The sequence below is a fragment of the Podarcis melisellensis genome, assembly GCF_964234715.1.
Source record: "Podarcis melisellensis genome assembly, chromosome: 14".
Lineage (NCBI taxonomy): Eukaryota > Metazoa > Chordata > Lepidosauria > Squamata > Lacertidae > Podarcis > Podarcis melisellensis.
Window position 1 is genome coordinate 51,653,940 of NC_138546.1, and position 13,233 is coordinate 51,667,172.

The 13,233-nt window shown below is 44.1% G+C and overlaps 1 long non-coding RNA gene across 1 annotated transcript in view; it reads right to left on the bottom strand.

Annotated features, from left to right (window-relative positions):
- The window catches only part of LOC309356399, a 522,017-nt gene extending 511,985 nt beyond the window's left edge, over positions 1–10,032 (bottom strand). The window contains exon 1 of the long non-coding RNA XR_014162765.1: positions 9,821–10,032. This is a non-coding gene — a long non-coding RNA (uncharacterized lncRNA). The remainder of the gene's footprint in view (positions 1–9,820) is intronic.
- Between the last annotated feature and the right edge of the window lie 3,201 nt (positions 10,033–13,233).

Consider the following 13,233-nt stretch of genomic DNA (forward strand, 5'->3'; position numbering starts at 1 on the left):
GGATTTTTTTCTTTCCTTCTTTCTCAGGAGCCAGATGTATGTTGCTCTCTCTAGGGTAAAGAAAAAGCCCTGAAAGCATTTGTTTGCAAGTTTTGCCAGAGAAAGGCAGAAGTGGCAAAGTTTACCATGGGAAGGAACTCATGTGTTCTTTCTTCTTCTTCTTCTTCTTCTTCTTCTTCTTCTTCTTCTTCTTCTTCTTCTTCTTCTTCTTCTTCTTCTCTCTCTCTCTCTCTCTCACACACACACACACACACACATACACACAACCACAACCCCAAACAGAATTTGGAGACAGATAGAATTTGCTCTGTACTGTATTATTATTTCTGAATGTAGAGTAGGCTTTCTTTACCTCATGGTAGGATTGTTCCTGGTGAAAACTCAAACTGATGGTTGGCAGAGCTCTAGTTCAGAATGGGCCCAAGCCATCCAGGTCTTCATCACCCAACCTCCATAAGGAGATGGTGTAACAAGCCACTGATTCAAGATACAAATGCAGTTCTGGCTCAGCCTTCCTCAAGGGGTGATTACAACGTGCATTTCTTTCTCTCTTCAATCTTGCCAGCTCCCCTTTACCACAGGCTATATAGACTAAGCAATCTGAGGCTTTTACGCATCATGTCGTCCACTGTAATTGTCAGCCCCATCTTATTTAGTTTTGTAAGATGAAAGTGGGTAATGTTCTATTTCTGTCAAAGGGAAAGAAGTCAGAAGAGGCAGGGAGGGGGTTGGTTTTTATTATTTTTTTAATGATCTGGTTTGGAATCAGTCAGCATAACATGCAAGGGAGCTGTTACTGTTCTTAAATAATCCCTCTTTCCTTAACCATGTGTCCAGAAAAGCCCGAAGCCTGAGTCTCTAATCCCTTGTGAAGGAACCTGGAAAAGTATGCATATTTATTAGCACATAGGACCAATGCTATCCAGGGGTCTGCACTGGTGGTAAGTGATTCAGCCCAAGAAAAAGACTTGTCTATAAATTTCAGACCTCATTTTTTGCAGCGACAATAACTGAAGTCAGGGACTGATAGACCTCAGGGACAAGTCTCATGTACAACCACTTGCTTCTCAATAACAATAAAACTGCATGTGACGCCACCTTATAGTCTGACTGGTGGCCTCTCTCTAGCCCAATACCATCTACTCCAGCTGGCCTCACCTCTCAGGCAGAATACTTTGTTAGCCCTTTTCTAATTGGAGATGCCATGGATTAAACCAGAGACCTTTTGCCTGTGACACACGTATTCTTCCCTAAAGCTATGTTTCCTCTCATACTCCTACTACTAATTTATTTATTATTTATACCCTGCCCATCTGTCTGGGTTTCCCCAGCACTCTGGGTGGCTCCCAACAGAATATTTTCCCCAAGGCACTCCAATCACAGTGAATTCGGGGAGGGATTTAAAACTTGTTTTCCCTGTGTAAGCAAATGGGGAGAGCTCACTTGTACACAAAAAAATCAATGGGGGAGCAGAATCCCACCCCCACCAATGGCTCTTGGGGTAAGAGAATTCTTGCTGAGCGTATCTCTCCTCTCCCAGTCTTTCCTAGACATTTATGCCATTTCTCCACCCCAGCTTTCCCTATGCAAGCCAGTGGGAGATACGGGAAAATGCTCTCTCCTTCTCTTTCTCCCAGGGAAAAGATGATGTACCCCTCAGAAAAAAATCCAGGGGAGGGCAATGACCCTTGGGATAACAGGTTTAATTTGTAAAAGACCAACTACCATCCTGAAACTTTTACATGTTTCTGAGCGTTCCAGAATCTTGGCACCAGCCATGGTTCTTTGGTGGGCCCTCTGCAAAATGGTACAGACCCCTCGGCAAGTCAATAAGCCATCAATGTGGGGCAATTGAGACACCTCTAGGGCAAGTACAATATGGGACATTGCTTTCTGGTCTTTTTTGACTGCAGCCATGACTCTTTTGATCTCTGAAGCATTTGCCCCAGCAGCTGCCACTGGTGGTTCATTTTGGGTGCACTCCCAGAGCTGCTTGCCCAAAAGCCAGTACTTAATTCTCCTCGACCAGTCTTCCCAATTGCGCCCATTCAATCTCTCAAAAGGGATGGTTTCTCATGCTTTCTGCCAACCAGTTGCTTCAAAGCTGCCTCCTCCAGCAGGCTCCTGCTTTCACCAGCGAGCTCACAACTGCCTCTGCCCCTTCACAGCAGCAGGCAGGACCTCAGAGCTGGTCTTTGTTTCTTCTCCTCCTCACACTCAGCACATACGTGGCTGCCAAATCGCCATAACTTGAGTAGTCCGGTACGTTTCCACAGCAACAGAATTCCCGGACTTATAGCAGAGCAGTGCAGCGAGTGCTCGACATATGAATGAAGAGAGAGTGCACACGCTGTAGTTCTTCCTAAACTAGACAGCTTTATTTACATCTGTCAGAGCTGCCCAAGGTCCCAGCTCACAGAGGACCAACGCCAGTTCTTGTTATATACAAAAGTCTTTATTAAGGTTCAGTTTCGATTCCAAAGCCGCGGCGCGCAGCTCTACGTCTCAACCCTAGACCGCTGAAGCTCCGTCTGAATCTCCTCCCCCCAGACACCAGTTCAAAACCCTAGCCTTGCTCCACCTCCTCCTTTGCTCCTTTCTCCTCTGGGTCCTTCTGCCAGCTGGGGTGTTGCCCTTTCTGGACTCTTCTGATGCTGATGCTGACGAGTCCCCGGATTCTTCCCCCTGCCTCCGGCGTGCTTTAGGACCTGGCTCCCAGTCTGTGCTCCCGGCTGTCCCGCGCGCCTGTGCATTTGAACTTGGCGCGCGCGCCCAGCCGGTAACCTTCCTCCTGACCGTTACACTGCTCCTTTCACTGCTTCCTCCTTCGGGGGGCTAACTGGATCTGACTTCCCCTCTATTCCCTCACTCAGCGACAGGGGCGTGGTCAGCCCTGACTCATCTTCTCTTTCCCCTGGAGTGGAAACCGGTCCTGACACCTGGGACTCTTCCCCCCCGCTACGCTCTGGTGGGGAACCTGGTCCCGATCTCCAGCTGCTGCTTTGGGAGTCACCGCTGGTTCCTTGCTTCTGGTGCCTCCCTCCCGGGAACCCCCTTGCTCTGGCTATCGGTGCCCCCTTCTGGGAATCTTCCGAATCACTGGACAAACTCATGGAATCTCTTGCCCCACTGTCATCCTCACCTACGCTGCCCTCGGATTGTTCCCCTTCGCTCTCCGCTTCCTCTTTCCCCTGTGCCTCTGCTCCTGAACCCCTGACAACATCAGACAGATAAAACAACAAACACTCCGTCAGAAACAGCAGACATGGTGCATCTCTGCTTCTCTCCCCTGAGAAGTGAAAGTAACTCACAGACAAAGAACTCAGCTTCCCGGATGTAGGAAGCTCCTCCCCAGATGCAGGACACATAGAGTGTTGACCCTGTAAACACCAAACCTCACACCCCCTCTTGTCCTGCACTGGTGGAATGTAAGTGTGACCACTTACCCCAAACACAGACCTTCACAGACCCATGATCCTAGGTCAGTGGTTTCATGAACCCATCTGCCAGGTTCTTCGAACTGGGACAATATTTCAGTTCCAATAATCCCAACTGAACACTCTGACACACTTTCTGGAAACAGATGTCTAGGTGTTTGGTTCTGGCCTTAAAGTGCCCAGACTCTGCCAACTTCAGACAGGGTTGATTTTCCTCCCAAACCGTGATGGGCAAACAACACTCTCCGCGGATCTCTTGAACCAAGCACACATAGAACTCCAATTCCCTGCAAATCTCAGACAGCACACTGAACTCAGCCTCAGTAGATGAGAGCGCTATGAGACTTTGCTTTCGGGACTTCCATCCAACCAAAGAGTCCCCAAACTTCACCACCATACCAGAAACAGACTTCCTGTCTTCCAGATTTGCCCAATCACTGTCTGCCCAGAACGTCAACTTGATGTTGCCCTTGGCTGACAGCTTGAGACAGAAGTCTTTGGTATCTTGCAGGTAATGCAGCACCCGCTTGACACCATTCCAGGCTTGTACACTTGGGTTTGTAGCTTCCCGGCTGAGCAGATTGATAGTGAAAGCTATGTCAGGTCTGCTCCACTGGGACAGATACAACAGACTACCCAGGGCTGACTGAAAGAGCTCGGCATTCTCAAACTCAGTGTATTCAACCTGCTGGCTGTCTTTCACGTAGCTTGTCTCCATGGGTGTCCTGACCCCTGCACATTCAGACATCCTGAACTTCTCAAGCAACTGCTCAATCTTTCCTCTCTGACTGAGCACGAAATTTCCATCTTCAGTTCTAAAAATCTCCACGACCAGGTAGAACTTTACTGCACCCAGGTTCTTGAGCTTGAACCATTTACCAAGCTCTTTGGCAAACTTCTCCACCTGTCTGTGTCTTTGAGACATGGGCTATATCATCATTGAAGACTAAAATAATTTCCTGCGACTCTCCTGACCCTTTAAGGTACAGGCAGCTATCAGCAAGACTTCTCTTGAAACCTAGCTTCTCTAAGGCTTCATTCAGACACAAATTCCAAATCCTGGCTGATTGTTTTAAACCATAAATCGATTTGTGCAATCTTCACAAAATGCCTTGCCCCTTTACGTCAAACCCTGGAGGAAGAAGCATGTACAGCTCCTCCTGGAGGTCTGGGTTCAGGTAGGCTACATCCACATCAAAATGATGCACCTGCAAACCTCTTTGTGCACCAATGGCTAAGAGCATGTGCAGAGTTTCACTTCTGGAAGTAGGAGCATATACCTCAGTGTAATGCAGCCCCTTCCACTGCGTGAACCCTCTGGCTACTAGCCTAGCCTTGTACTGCAGTTCTCCAGGTTCTGTGGGTTTAAGGCGATAAACCCACCAGCTGCTCACAGCCTGTTTGCCAGCCAGCAACGTTGTGAGGGAGAACACACCTAGAGACTCCATTGAGCTCATCTCCTTCTGCATCACCTCTTGCCATTTGCTGGCTTCTTCCTGAGGCAGTTTCTGAACATCCTCAAAACTTTCAGGTTCACACTGAGCCACCCCAACCCATACACTTGTGGCCTGTCAGGTGGTTTACCCTTCATGGCCCTGGTTGACTGTCTTAGCTCAGGTACCCCATCTGACCTACTAGGGCCAGCTAGACCGTCCCCAGTGTCAGAGAGCTTCCCCTCTGACTTGCTGCACCTTTTGAACCTTTTAACTGGATCTGTGGGCGAGGACAGTTCACTTTTTGGCTCTGACTTGACAGCTTTAGGAGAGGTTCTCAGCTGCTCCTGCTCTGGACTCTGTTCCTCAGCAGCAGGATCAGTCTCCACCTCTTCCTCATCAGCTGAGTCAAGAAAACTCTCTGAAAGCACATCTGGGTTACCATGTATGCATGTCCACCCACTTTGCTCACAGAACTCTGCACATCTGCTGACTAGCAGTCTGGACTGATTGCCTTCTGGACAGGCAAATCTCCACCCCTTGGTCCCTGGTTCATACCCACAGAAGATCATCTTTCTGGACCTTAGTCCACCCTTTCTGCGTTTAGCCTTTGGTATAAGAACCCAAGCCTCACAACCAAAAACACAGAAGAAATGCACCTTGCCGTGCAGCAGCAAATAGGGTGTGTCCCCTACAACAGAACAAAAAGAGTGATTCTGAGAAAATGAAGCACACTGCCAGGCTTCTGCCAAAAAGCGTTGTGGGAGCCCAGAATCAAAGAGCATAGCCGCAATGGCTTCTTGTAGTGTTCTGTTCTTGCATTCGGCAACACCATTTTCTTGGGGACTGTGGGACTGTCAACCTGTGACGTATTCTCTTCTGGTGAAAGAAATTCTGCAGCGCAGACCCGGTGAACTCTGTACCCCAATCAGATTGAAAGTTTTAGACCTTTGCAGAGAATTGCAATTCTACAGCAGAGATCCAGTCTTTCACCAATGTTGCAGCTTCCCCTTTGTGTTTAAGTGGGAAGACCCAAGAATTCCTCGAAAAATCATCCAAAAGCAATAGCACGTGTTTTGCCCCATCCAAACTGGCTACTGGCATAGGGTCACACAAATCTGCATTCTCCAGCTCAAAAGGCCTGATTGTTACCCTGCTAGATCTGGGGTATGGGCACATTTTTACCTTGGATTGCTTACAAGCTCTGTAATCTAAAAACTTATCACATGCCTTCATTTTGCACCCCTCAGTGCACCTCGGGGCCTTCTTAACATAACCCCAATTCACATGTGCCATACGTCTGTGCCACAGGTGCTGGCAGCCATCATGTGTTGGAACATTGGCATACTGCACCTGTGTTGACTCAGTGGAACTGTTACCTGCAATAGGCATTTCTACCACAAACAGACTGTTTTTGCATTCAACACTGAACAGTTGACATCCACCCCGGAAAAAGAACACATGTTATTCTCAAAACAAATGCTGAAACCATCGGCGACGAGGGCAGCAACGGATAAAAGACAGCTGGACATATCTGGAACCACAAAGGCTTGAATCTCGTGCTGCAAGAAAGGACAGTAGAGGGAGCCAGACATAGAATCATAGAATCATAGAATCATAGAATCATAGAATCATAGAATCATAGAAGAGTTGGAAGAGACCACAAGGGCCATTGAGTCCAACCCCCTGCCAAGCAGGAAACACCATCAGAGCACTCCTGACATATGGTTGTCAAGCCTCTGCTTAAAGACCTCCAAAGAAGGAGACTCCACCACACACCTTGTCAACAAATTCCACTGTCACACAGCTCTTACTGTCAGGAAGTTCTTCCTAATGCTTAGGTGGAATCTTCTTTCTTGTAGTTTGGATCCATTGCTCCATGTCCGCTTCTCTGGAGCAGCAGAAAACAACCTTTCTCCCTCCTCTATGTGACATCCTTTTATATATTTGAACATGGCTATCATATCACCCCTTAACCTCCTCTTCTCCAGGCTAAACATGCCCAGCTCCCTTAGCCGTTCCTCATAAGGCATCGTTTCCAGTCCTTTGACATAGAGCATGACGACTTCCATCTGCCAACGTGACAGTTCTTCCACTTTTAACAGCCTTGCAATCCCGCAGATGTCCATCAGATGGCACCAGATTATGTGTTGCTCCAGAGTCCACTATGAAGGTCAGCACAGCGTCCTGTTTACAGCTCTTGACACTTGCCATGGAAGCTGCCAGATGATATTGTGAAGACTTGCTTTCTGTTCCTTTGGAACTCTTGTGCATTTTCCCACATCTTTGCTGCGAGCTTATCTGTTTGACTTTGCATTCCTGAGGCTCTACTGGGCAGTCTCTCACGAGATGGGAGGGGGACCCACATCTGTAGCAGCATCTCAAAACATAAGCTTTCACAGATTCCTCATTGCTTTTCCCGGCACCCCCACTCCTCGGTGCACAGCTTCTCAAGGAACAGCCGGCATCTACTCGCTCCCCCAGCTCTCTGTCTCTTCTCCTATTCATCAATCAATCTCCCGGTAATATACTCAAGAGTAAGCTGGTCCGTCGGCCTGGTTTCCATCGGCAGAACTAAGTTCTCATAACTCCTGTCCAAATAGCTCAAGGCTTATACCCTCTTGAGCTCAACAGGTTATAAGTTTTGAGCTCATCAGGGAAAGGTACATTCAGCTGCCTCAGTTTAGTGAAAATAAACAGTATCTGTGTGATGTGATCACGTACCAATTCTCCTGGAGACAGCCTCTTCTAAAAAAGAGAGCGTATCACATGAATCTTGGCATCAGCCGTGGTTCTTTGGTGGACCCTCTGCAAAATGGTCCAGACCCCTCGGCAAGTCAATAAGCCATCAGTGTGGCTCTGCTTCTCTCTGCTGAGAAGTGAAAGTAACTCACAGACAAAGAACTCAGCTTCCCAGATGTAGGAAGCTCCTCCCCAGATGCAGGACACACAGAGTGTTAACCCTGTAAACACCAAACCTCACAGTTTCATTCCCTCAGAAGTGGTGACCATGCCTGCAAATTGAATCCAATCCTGGCAGCAGATGAAATAGACTTTTCCTTTGTTGCTGTTTTTTTTAAAACAAAACAAAACAAAAAAACAGTCTTTAAATGTACCTTGCAATAAATCCCCTAGATATATCTGCCTAGATCCACTCTAAAACAGTGGTTTGACTTCACCCCTGGAGGTGCACTCCATACAGATGACATACATATGACAACATACAGATGACAACAACCATCAAGGTAAAGAGAAACAGTCTACAGTGGTACCTCGGGTTACATACGCTTCAGGTTACAGACTCCACTAACCCAGAATTAGTACCTCGGGTTAAGAACTTTGCTTCAGGATGAGAACAGAAATCATGCAGCGGTAGTGGGAGGCCCCATTAGTTAAAGTGGTGCTTGAGGTTAAGAACAGTTTCAGGTTAAGAACGGACCTCCGGAATGAATTAAGTATGTAACCCGAGGTACCACTGTATTACCAGTTTCCCCCTTGCAATGGGATCACCCTTCTGATCCTCAGAGAAATTTCCAGAATGTACTGAAGTACCTTTGTTATTTGTATGCGGGGACTTAAATAAGGCACAGAATTAGATTCATTTTGATGGAAATTATTTCTCCCCATGGATTTAAGGGGAGCGAAATCCATTTGTTTGGATAAGTTTTAATAATGTCTAGCAAAGCCTTCTTATTGAGTTTGACCAGGTTTCTAATTTTACTAATGGACCAGATTAAAATCCCCCAGATTTCAATACATAGTTGCAGAAGTAAACACAAGTAGTCCCGAAAGGTATAAAAACTTTAATGAAAAATGTGTGTTTAGCCCTCAAGAAGCTTCCAAAAATGGACTCCTTGCTTGGCTTGTCACAACATATATTTGAAATCTATGGGTTTCTCTTTCATTCTCCCATGGAGTCTTTGCAAACCATCTCACCTGCCCTGCAAACTGACTAGCTGGTACATGTTTGAATGGGCCACACAGAACATAATAGATTTTTCTAGAAGGTGCTGCAGTGAAGACCATGAGCTAATCTGGGCTCTTAAATGACAGTTGTCCCCCCACCCCAAAGGAAGCATGCATGTAACTAAGAGCAGCAACCTGATATGGAAGAATTTTTTTTCCAAAATTTTTTATTGGTTTTCACAAAATTAAAAAACAAACAAACACAAATCATATCCTTATTAAAACTAATCTTCTTAACATTGTTAAGTGACTTCCTCGTACCCCCTAGTTGAATTTCAATGAATATCATTTTAACGGTTTTCCAAATCAAAGTACTTAAAATCTTAATTTAATCACTTAACATCAGTCATTCTTCCCAATTAAGTATTAAACATAATAATTCCTCACATTACTTATTTAAATCCTAGGCCTAGCTGGTAATTGCAATCTTTTTCCAATCAATTTAACTTGATTTATTTAGCCAAATAGTCATTAAATTTCTCCCATTCTTCCTGACACTCCTCCTCATTCTGATCGCGGACTCTTCCGGTCAAGTCGGCTAGCTCCGAAAAGTCCATCATCTTCATCTGCCATTCTTCCACAGTTGGTAGTTCCTGCATTTTCCACTTCTTAGCTAGTAATATTCGAGGAGCAGTTGTGGCATACAAAAATAATTTAACATCTTTCTTGGGCAATTCCAAACCTGTTATTCCAAGAAGAAAGGCCTTTGGTTTCTTTATTAATGTACACTTCTACATTTTTTTTAATTCGTTATAAATCTTTTCCCAGAAGTCTTTCACCTTGGGGCAAGTCCACCACATGTGATAAAAAGTTCCTTCTTTTTCTTTACATTTCCAACATAGGTTATCACAGTTATGATAAATCTTTGCTAATTTGACAGGGGTCAAATGCCATCTATACATCATTTTCATTATATTCTCCTTTAACATTGTACATGCAGTGAACTTAACCCCTTTCTTCCACAATCTTTCCCAATCCTCAAACATTATGTTATGTCCTACATCTCTTGCCCAATCTATCATTACTGATTTAACTTGTTCATCCTTTGTAGGCCACTCCAACAGTAACTTAAACATTTTAGGCAGATTTTTAACTTTAGAATCCAACAACTCCGTCTCCAACTTGGATTTTTCAGAAGCAAAACCATTTTTCTTATCTAGTTTATACAATTCATTAATCTGGTGGTAGTGTAGCCAATTTAACTTATCTTTAATTTGGTCAAATGATTTTAGTTTGTATCCTTCATTATTCTCCAATAATAAATCTGAATATCTCAAGCATTTGATTTCCATGTTTAACTTTTTCTGGGCCTTCGCCTCCATTAGTGAAAGCCATCTGGGCGTCTTCCTTTCTAAAAGATCTTTGTATTTTATCCAAACATTGTACAACAATTTCCTAATTACATGGTTTTTAAATGCATTATGGGCCTTTACCTTATCATACCATAAATATGCATGCCATCCAAATACATTGTCGAATCCCTCCAGGTCTAAAGCATCAGTATCTTCTAGTTGTATCCACTCTTTAATCCAGCAAAGCGCTGCTGCTTCAAAATAGACTTTCAAATCTGGCAGGGAAAACCCCCTCTTTCTTTGGAATCTGTAAGTAATTTATATTTAATTCAGGGTTTCCCCCCTGCCAGATAAATCTAGATAAAGCTTTCTGCCATTCTTTAAAACATTTCACATGGTCTCTAATTGGGAAGGCTTGAAACAAAAAAAGCATCTTTGGCAGCACATTCAACTTAACCACTGAAATCCATTAATGACAATTTTAAGTGTGACCATATCTCCAAATCTCTCTTAATTTCATTCCATAATTTCTCATAATTATCTTTGTACAAGTTCAGATTTTTCCCAGACAGGTTCACCCCCAAATATTTAACTTTTTTCACAAAATCTAGGCCCGTCTTTTCTTGTAGAAGTTTTATTTCAACATTGTCCAGATTTTTCTCTAATACTTTGGTTTTCCACTTGTTTAACTTAAATCCCGCTACCTGTCCAAATTCCTATATCAGCTCCAGTGCTTTTACTGCACTGGAGTCTGGGTCTTGTAATGTCAATACTAAGTCATCAGCAAAGGATTTTAATTTATATTGTTTCGAACCTACTGTGATACCTTTGACTTGTTCATCCTTTCTGATCATACTTAGCAAGACCTCTAGGACTGAAATAATCAGCAGAGGGGAAAGTGGGCACCCTTGCCTGGTTCCCTTCTCTATTCTAATTTCCTCCGATACCACATTATTTACAATAATTTTAGCTTTTTGTTCTTGATAGATTGCTTTAATACCATTTAGAAAATCTTGACTAGCCCCCATGCTTTCAAAGTTATGTAGCATAAAACTCCAGGATACATTGTCAAAGGCCTTCTCTGCATCTATAAACATTCACATTGCTTTGCAGCTCTTTCTTGCTTCCAACTTTTCCAAAATATCCACAACATTTCTAATACTATCTTTCATATGCCTTCCAAGTAAGAATCCTGGCTGGTCCTTGTGGATATGCTTAGATAAAATTTTCTTTAGCCTGCTGGCCAATATATTTGCAAAAATTTTGTAATCCACATTGAGTAGGGTGATTGGTCTGTAGTTCTTGACGTTGGATCTATCTTGACCCTGTTTGAGAATCAGAGTAATATAAGCTTCCTTCCAGGTTTCAGGTGCTTTGCCCCCTCGTAGAATCTGATTACATACTTCTACGAAAAATTGTGTAGTGATGTTGGGAAATCTTAGCAAGGAAAACTTTGGTTCAAGTTAAAGAAGGGCATTGTGGGAGAACCAAACACTAGAGAATTATGGGGAATGTGTAACTGTTTCTTTAAATGTAGACTTCTTGTCTCTGAAAGTGTGAATAAGTTATCTCCTTCATCTGTAGGAAGAAGGACCTTAGATGATTTGTAGTTTTGACACCTGGCTATGTAAGATACCGTTTCTGTGTGAACAGAGTCATCAAGCCTTATTACAACAAGAAGGGGGGTCTGGTGTGTGTCTGAGAATAAGGGAGGATGCCCTTTCATCTTCAAGGTCTTGGGATAAACAGGATTCAGCTGCCAATTTCTCTTACAAGCTGAGTTATCGCCCTTCTGTGTATTCATTGGCAATTTCTTAATTAACCTAAAGAACTGATTGGTTTTTTAGTTGGGATACACGTGGGTTCCCAGGGGATAAAACCTTAGAGAACGGATTTGCAATTCGCAGCTGCCCGCTTCCCCTATTCTTACTATTGTTACTATGCAAAACCTTTGTTATATAGAGAGGGCCTGCCCTGATGCCCGGAGGTGCGGAATCATCCGAGAGCGTTTTGAACTGTTCTAATTCTTCCTTTCATTCTCATTGTGAGTATGTTTTGTAGCAAGAGATACAATGTTTTTATTTTCTGTTTGAAACTTGTAAGAGATGTGCCAACTTTTATGTTTAAATAATCTTTTTTTTAATAAATTCTGGAAAAAGGACTTTTTAATGTTTCTGTCTTTTGTGCCTTCTGTCGGGGATGCTAGTCCAGCACCTGACCACTTAGTCGCCTACCAGTGGTTGGATAAGCCAGTCTTTCAATATCTTATAAAATTTCACTGATAGATCATCTGGTCCCGGCCTTGCCAAGTTGCACTGAGTTTATTGCCTGTTCCACTTCCTGTTTTGTGATTAGTAGGATCTTGCCAGAAGTGGCTTAGTCATGCTGGCCACATGACCCGGAAGCTGTACGCTGGCTCCCTTGGCCAGTAAAGTGAGATGAATGCCGCAACCCCAGAGTCGGTCATGACTGGACCTAATGGTCAGGGGTCCCTTTACCTTTAAGGTGTCTTGATAACTTTTCATGCAAGCCTACTTTGCATCTCCCACCCAGGAGCTGCTTCTCCCTGTGTATTCCAACTATTCCTTAAAGTTGGAATAATGAGAAGTGGAGAGAAACCAAAACCAACAGATTCACCCATCCTTAATACTAGGCCGGGGGTTTTCACTCATTTATTACATTTATATACCACCTTTCCCTCCTCGGCACTCCAGGGGCATACATAATTCTTCTCATCCCCACAACAACCCTGAGAGGCAGTGACTGGCCCAAGGCCACCCAGTGAGCTTCATGGCTAAGTGAAGATACAAATCTCCCAGGCCCTGGTCAGACCCCATTGGCACATGGTTGATGTCTAGCTTACCATAACTCGGTGATGATATCCCCAGACCTGATCAAAACACAGGTGCATTCCTCAGAACATCAAGGAGACAAATTAATAGAAGTTATTTTTGGATAAAAGGAATACCCAATTGGATGTAAAATTCAGAGAATTGTGAGATTTTATCACTCCTGTGTAGGTCGTATGAAATTGTCTGAACAACAACAAAGGACTCCTGTCTTCCCTGGAATGTTGCCCAAACTGTGGGGAAAAGCAGTGATAAA